Genomic DNA, 6,460 nt, shown 5'->3' with positions numbered 1-6,460 from the left:
TTAATCTGCCTCAAGGTGACCCCATCACATGTTCAAGATTTTGCGCAGTTAACTGATATAGAAGGGAGAACTAGAATTCTATGAGCTGCGTTTTAAATTTTTGGCTTGGAATTTATATATCACTTTGCACAACCATCCCTGTCATTGTCTGGAATGTACTACCATTGTGGCATCATTTCCCAGGTTTTCTTTCCACTCCAGCAAGTAACATACGAAGCTCTGATTCTCTCCTTAGTTGCCAGCAGTGGTGCACTGTGCAGCAATCCTGAATCCTCCAAGATACTTCTTTATTCATTGCAGGCATCACTGCCTAAACCAGTATTTGTTGCTCATTCCAAATTGCCCAAAGGGCAGTTCGGAATTAGCCACACTATTCTGGGTGTGGAGTCATATGTGGGCCGGTAAAGACAACACATTACCTAAAGGACATTAGTGAACCAGATGGGTTCATGCAATAGTTGACCATGATTAAGTGGTCACCGTTAGGTTAGCTTCTAATTCCAGATGTTTTCAAATTCAAAATTCACCATCCACCATGCTGCATTATTCTCCCAGACAATTAGCCTGAAGTCGAGCTCACTAGTCCTATGGCATTAATAGTACACCACTGACAGTAATGATTAGTGATTGATCCAGGAGTATTGGTTACCCTATCCATTAACCACCAACACATCTGCCATCCGATCTGTAAACTTCTACAAGGTGTTCCATACCATGCACAAGCTGGGCATAACTCCTTGATAACTGTGGACCCTATGGTTTCTTGACCTGTAAAGTATCTGAATGGAAATAGAGAGAGAGAGAGAGAGAGAGAGACTGTGTGCGTGTGTGTGCGTCCTCTTTAGAATACAATAGAATTAAAAAATGTTCTCACTGTACTTTTACATCAAAAATACAGTGAAAAGTTTTCTAAGTAGCCTCACTGCAGTACCTGGTTTATAAAGATAAATGTTGCAAATAGTAGGAAGTTGAATTCTGATGGCGCAGAAGGAGGATAGTATTCCAAGTGTATCTTTTATTTTATTCATTCACAGGAGGAGGGCGACACTGACTAGAACAGCAATTATTACTGACTAGACGGCAGTTAAGAGGCAACCACATGGTTGTGGGTCTGGAGTCACATGTAGGTCAGACCAGGGAAGGATGGCAGTTTCCTTCCCTAAAGGAGATTGGTGAACCAAATGAGCTTTTCCAACAATTGACAATGGTTTCACTGTCATCATTAGAGCCTTAATTCTAAATTTTTATTGAATTCAAATTCCACCATCAACTGTGGCAGGATTTGAACCCAAATCCCTGGAATTTTACCTGGATCTCTGGATTAACCATCCAGTGATAATTAGGCCATCACCTGAACCGGTTCTTTTCCATAGTGCTCATTGGCTGCCTTTTCTCCATAAGCATGCACACCATTTCTGTCCGAATAACCATGCAATGCCCTCTTGAATGCCTCAATTGAACCTGCCTCTACCACATTTCCAGGCAGTGCATTCCATACCCTAACTACTCGCTGTGTGAAAAGGACTTTTCTCACATCACACCTGCCTCATTTGCAAATCATTTCATTTGACTTATTTAGCACCAGGTAGTAGTAATGGCAATAGGTTGGGGGAGGAGGGGTGGTGATGGATTGGGAGGTATGTGTGCATATAAGAACCATGTGAAACTGAATATAGTGAGTAGAAAGGGATAATCATCTTCATGAAATTGTGTTGTAGGACCCCCCAAGTAGTCAGTGGGAAATTGAAGAGCAAATGTGTAGAAAGATCTCAGGTATATGTAAGAATATTAGGTTTACAATAGTAGGGAATTTTAATTTTCCAAACATTGTATCTGCTATCGTATTAAAGTTTTGTTCTTGTTTCTTTTTTGAGTGGAAATATACCATACATCAGAATATTTACATCAAGCTGAACTTGCTTTTTTTTCTGAAATAAAAGCAGTTCATCTTTGCAAATGAACTGGGAACATTGGAAATAGGAGCATCAGTAAGCCATTCAATTCCTTCAAGCCCACTTTGCAATTTAAACAGATCATATCTGATCTTCTACCTCAATGCAAATTTCCTGCACAATTCCATATCCCTTGACATCTTTAATAAGCAGAAGTCCATGAAATTCTGTCTCAAATGCATTCACTGGGCCTCCACACTCTCTGGGGTAGAAACTTCTAAAGGTTCATTGCCTTCTGAGTGAAGGAATTCCTCATCTTGGCAATGAACTTGCCAGTCCTAAACAATGATTCTTTTTGTGTGTCTGCATTGTTTTAAACTAAAATACTTCACCACGAAATGGATAAACAGACTAATCTAACCACTCTTGTTCTACAGCCTCCTTTTCTTTCCTGACCTTTTTTTTTATAATCACTGTTATTTAGTTCTGGTGCAAAACCTGTGTTAGAGGAAACACTACAGGCTGTTTGTCACTCTGTTTTACCCAGCAATGCTGCAGAATTCCCAACACCACAGGACACATCATTAGGAACAGAGAGAGGGTTAAAAACTGGCTGCCACTTGTCTCTAGCCCATGACACCCTGACAATCTCAACTGCCTCAAACAAGACAGTGCTTATGAGGCAGGGAGCATAAGTAGATGATAACTGTTCTTCAATCTGTGCTCAGACTTTCCTAGATTAAACATTGCTGTTGGTTGCCATGACAATGCTGTCATTTATTCTGGTATCTTTAGCAAAACCATTTGAAATTGCTGTACATGCCCTGGGATTAATGTAAAATGCCCCAATTTGTGTACATATTAAATATCAGCATTAAATTTAAGATTAGGAAAATATACAATAATTTCTCAGGGTATTATATTTTGGAAACCTTTGCCTTATGAAGCCAGCTCCTTGTGCATTGTGAAGAGATTGAGTTATGAACACAGATGCAGAAGGAAGCGTTTTCCAAAAATATATTTTAACTCAAGGGCTTTATATTTGTTTCTTCAAAAATCAACATCTAAAATGTATGTGTGGTAAATGAGTTGATTAAAATAATTTAAATGATTCTCTTTTCTGTCTTCTGTTTCATTTCTACATCCAAATTATTTTCTTTAGTTAGGGGGTGGGATAGTAATGTAGTCTCTAGTTATCTCCATGGTCACCATCAATAGTGCTCTTTCATCAAGAGGCCCACTTGAGCAGGGCCAAGTGAAAAAAGACAGGCTTGTTTGCCTTTCCTTTTTGCACAAAGACCTCAGCTAAAGCTGCCAACCAAGCCTTGGCAGTGGAGTTGTTAAGTACAAATACCAATCAAATTCAAATAGTGCACAAGACATGAATTTTTTTTCAGTCTTTTATTTCTGGTACTCCGTTACGCAAGTTTTAATCTTATAAAGTTCTCAGCTTTTCAAATTCTAGGTGCCATGTTTCCAGGCCCCTGACCCGACACTCCTCAGAAGATGGGGAAAATCTCTGAATCATTCTTATAGTTATGATTGAATTCATTCAGAGAAAAAGGTGACATTAGACACACAAACTCACATATATTTGTGCAATCACCATTGTTTTTTGAAAACTGAGATCCTCGAGTTACAAAACTCTGATTGTTCTACAAAGTCTTTTAAAATATTATTAAGAAATGAAAATGTTTCCATTAATGAATAGGAAGCTTTGATTTGTTAACCTGATAGATGATAAGTATTGAACATGTATCCCATTCCTTGTTCATTAACCAGAGCAACATGGATGACTCTAAAACCTCCCTCAAAATGGTCTCGCAAGCCCCTCAGTTTAAGGGCAGGAAAGAATGGGAAACAAATCCTGGGCTTGCCAGCTACACTAACATTCTATGAAAGAATAAAAGAATAAAAAGCAGACTTTTAAGTTTAAATAGAGCCTGAACTAACTTTTCCCTTATACTCCTCTTTCCTCTTGAACTACCAGCGAATTAATATCCCCAAAGCCATTGCTTCAGCTGGACAAAACATCTATATGAGAAATTAATGGAGCAGGAGCCCAAAATTTGCGTAGCTCCCATCTAAAACAAACAGACAATTATCAGCCAGTTTGTAAAGCAATTTTCAGCGTTAAGAGGGAAAAACAAGATGCTCTGGAAAACAAATCACAAACAATTCAGTTGTCAGTGGCAGGAATAAGCAATCAGTCACACTTAGCTTCAATGTGATACAAGCCTTGACATGGGCATTGCTGGTTTTCCTGGAAGCAGTCTGTCAAGCTAATCTTAATGAGCAAACCCTAAACCTATTTAGAATAGATTGTAATGAAAAATAACATGGTAGGAATTTAATGAGAATCCTGTCCTCCCCTCATTTCTACATCTGCCAACATAGAGGCAGTCCCCAGATTGCAAACAAGCTCTGTTCTTGAGTCCATTTGCAAGTTGGAACAGAATGAAGGACAATATAAAATAGTCGTTTGCAAGTATAAAGAAACATTTGTGTTTTTTATATTCTTATTAATTTTCTGTGGAATCATGCTCATAAGTTGAATGTTTGTAAATCAGAGACCCCTCTATCAAAAACATGAATAGGCCATTCTGTCTCTTCAAGCTAATTTTATAACTTCAATTAAATCTGCACACAAGCTGTTAATGAGCCTAATGAATTCCTCCACCACCCACTATTCTCCAAAGTAAGAGTGGAAAGTCAAAAAAAATTACGCAAATAATTATAATAATGTGACAATTGATCATTAAAGACGTAATAATTTGAGAGCACCTTCATGTGATGTTTTGCATTTAAAAAAACACAAGTTTCTTTAACAATAGAGGCATTGATAGGACTTAGCTGATTGTCCACAAATGCAACACTGAGCAGTTTGCCAACCCTAGTGAAAATTAATCTTTTTCAACTCCCATGCACCTGTGTGGACCTAATCCTAAAATGTAAAAAGACTCTCCAGCATATTATGAAAATAGCCATAATACTTTGAGAAAGTCTTGGTGTGAAATGGGTTCTTTTGACCATTTCTACATTGGAGGAACCTGAGAGCACTTCTGCAGGAACATCCCACGTGGCAGGACTTGAAGAAATGTCTGCACTGTAAGCACAGAAATCAAGTGAAAGGAAATTGAACAATATACTCTGAGATTCTGGAGTTGATGGTATTAACAGGCTACTATTGTGGGTAATGTATTAATAACAATCATTTAGTAAACTGAGAAAATACCTGAAAATGTTGCCTTGGGAGAGAGTTATGTTTCAGTGTCTGCTGCTTTTCATCTGAGCCAGGTGATGGTGGGGGTTAGACAGTTCAAGCCCATGTAAGTGTGTAATCTAGGCTGACACTCCAGAACAGTACACAAGGAGAGCTGCACTGATGTAGCTATTCTCTTCATATAGAGGCATAGTGTTGTACAGCATGGAAACAGACCCTTCGGCCCAACTTGTCCATGCTGAGCAAATATCCTAAATTAATCTAGTCCCATTTGCCAGCACTTGGCTTACATCACTCTAAATCCTTCTTATTCATATATCCATCCAGATGCCTTTTCAATGTTGTAATTGTACCAGCCTCCACTACCTCCTCTAGCAGCTCATTCCATACACGTACCAACCTCTGTGTGAAAAAGTTGCCCCTTTGATACTTGTTAAAATTTTTCTCCTCTCACCCTAAACCTATGTCCTCTTCTGGACTCCCCCACCCTAGGGAAAAGACCTTGTCTATTTACACCATGCATGACCCTCATGATTTTATAAACCTCAATAAGGTCACCCCTCAGCCTCTGACGCTCCTGGGAAAATTGCCCCAGCTAATTCAGCCTCCTACTATAGGTCAAACCCTCCAATCCTGGCAACATCTATGCAAATCTTTTCTGAACCCTTTCAAGTTTCAAAACATCCTTCCATTGGCAGGGAGACCAGAACTGAACGCAGTATTCCGAAAGTGGTGTAACCAAAATCCTGTACAGCCGCAACTTGGCATCCCAACTCCTGTACTCAATGCACTAACCAATAAAGGCAAGCACACTGAATGCCTTCTTCACCATCCTGTCTACTTGCTTTCAGGGAATATGTATTGTTGAATCTGAGTTTTTTCAGCTGCCCCTTCCCTTGAACATTAAAGATTCATTGCACCTGGAGAAAGAAGAATTTCCTGGAGTGTATTTATTCTTTGAGGCAACTTATGAAAGCAATTAATGTGATCGTGATCACATTCCTGTTTGTGGGATCTTGCTGTACAGAAACTTGCATTTTCCTCCACGACAAAATCGACTACCTTTCAAAAGTGGCTGTAAACTGTTGTGGGACATCAGGAGGATGTGAAAGGCACAATACCAGCTATTTATTTAGGACTGGATGAGACCTCTCTCAGTACTACTTTATGTTGAGTTATGTATAAATATTTTTGTGTCTGATTTGCTCAAATACCAATGCCTTGCTGACAATGTAATATTTTTGCATCATTAATGTTGCATCTTTTGACCCGTAGAGACCATATACATTCAGTTGTCTAAACTGCAGGATGACATTAGCTACTACTATTTCAGTTTCCAATCAGC

This window comes from Chiloscyllium plagiosum, chromosome 15, assembly GCF_004010195.1.
Source record: "Chiloscyllium plagiosum isolate BGI_BamShark_2017 chromosome 15, ASM401019v2, whole genome shotgun sequence".
Classification (NCBI taxonomy): domain Eukaryota; kingdom Metazoa; phylum Chordata; class Chondrichthyes; order Orectolobiformes; family Hemiscylliidae; genus Chiloscyllium; species Chiloscyllium plagiosum.
The sequence above is the reverse complement of the archived record's forward strand: the minus strand, read 5'-3'. Positions refer to the sequence as shown.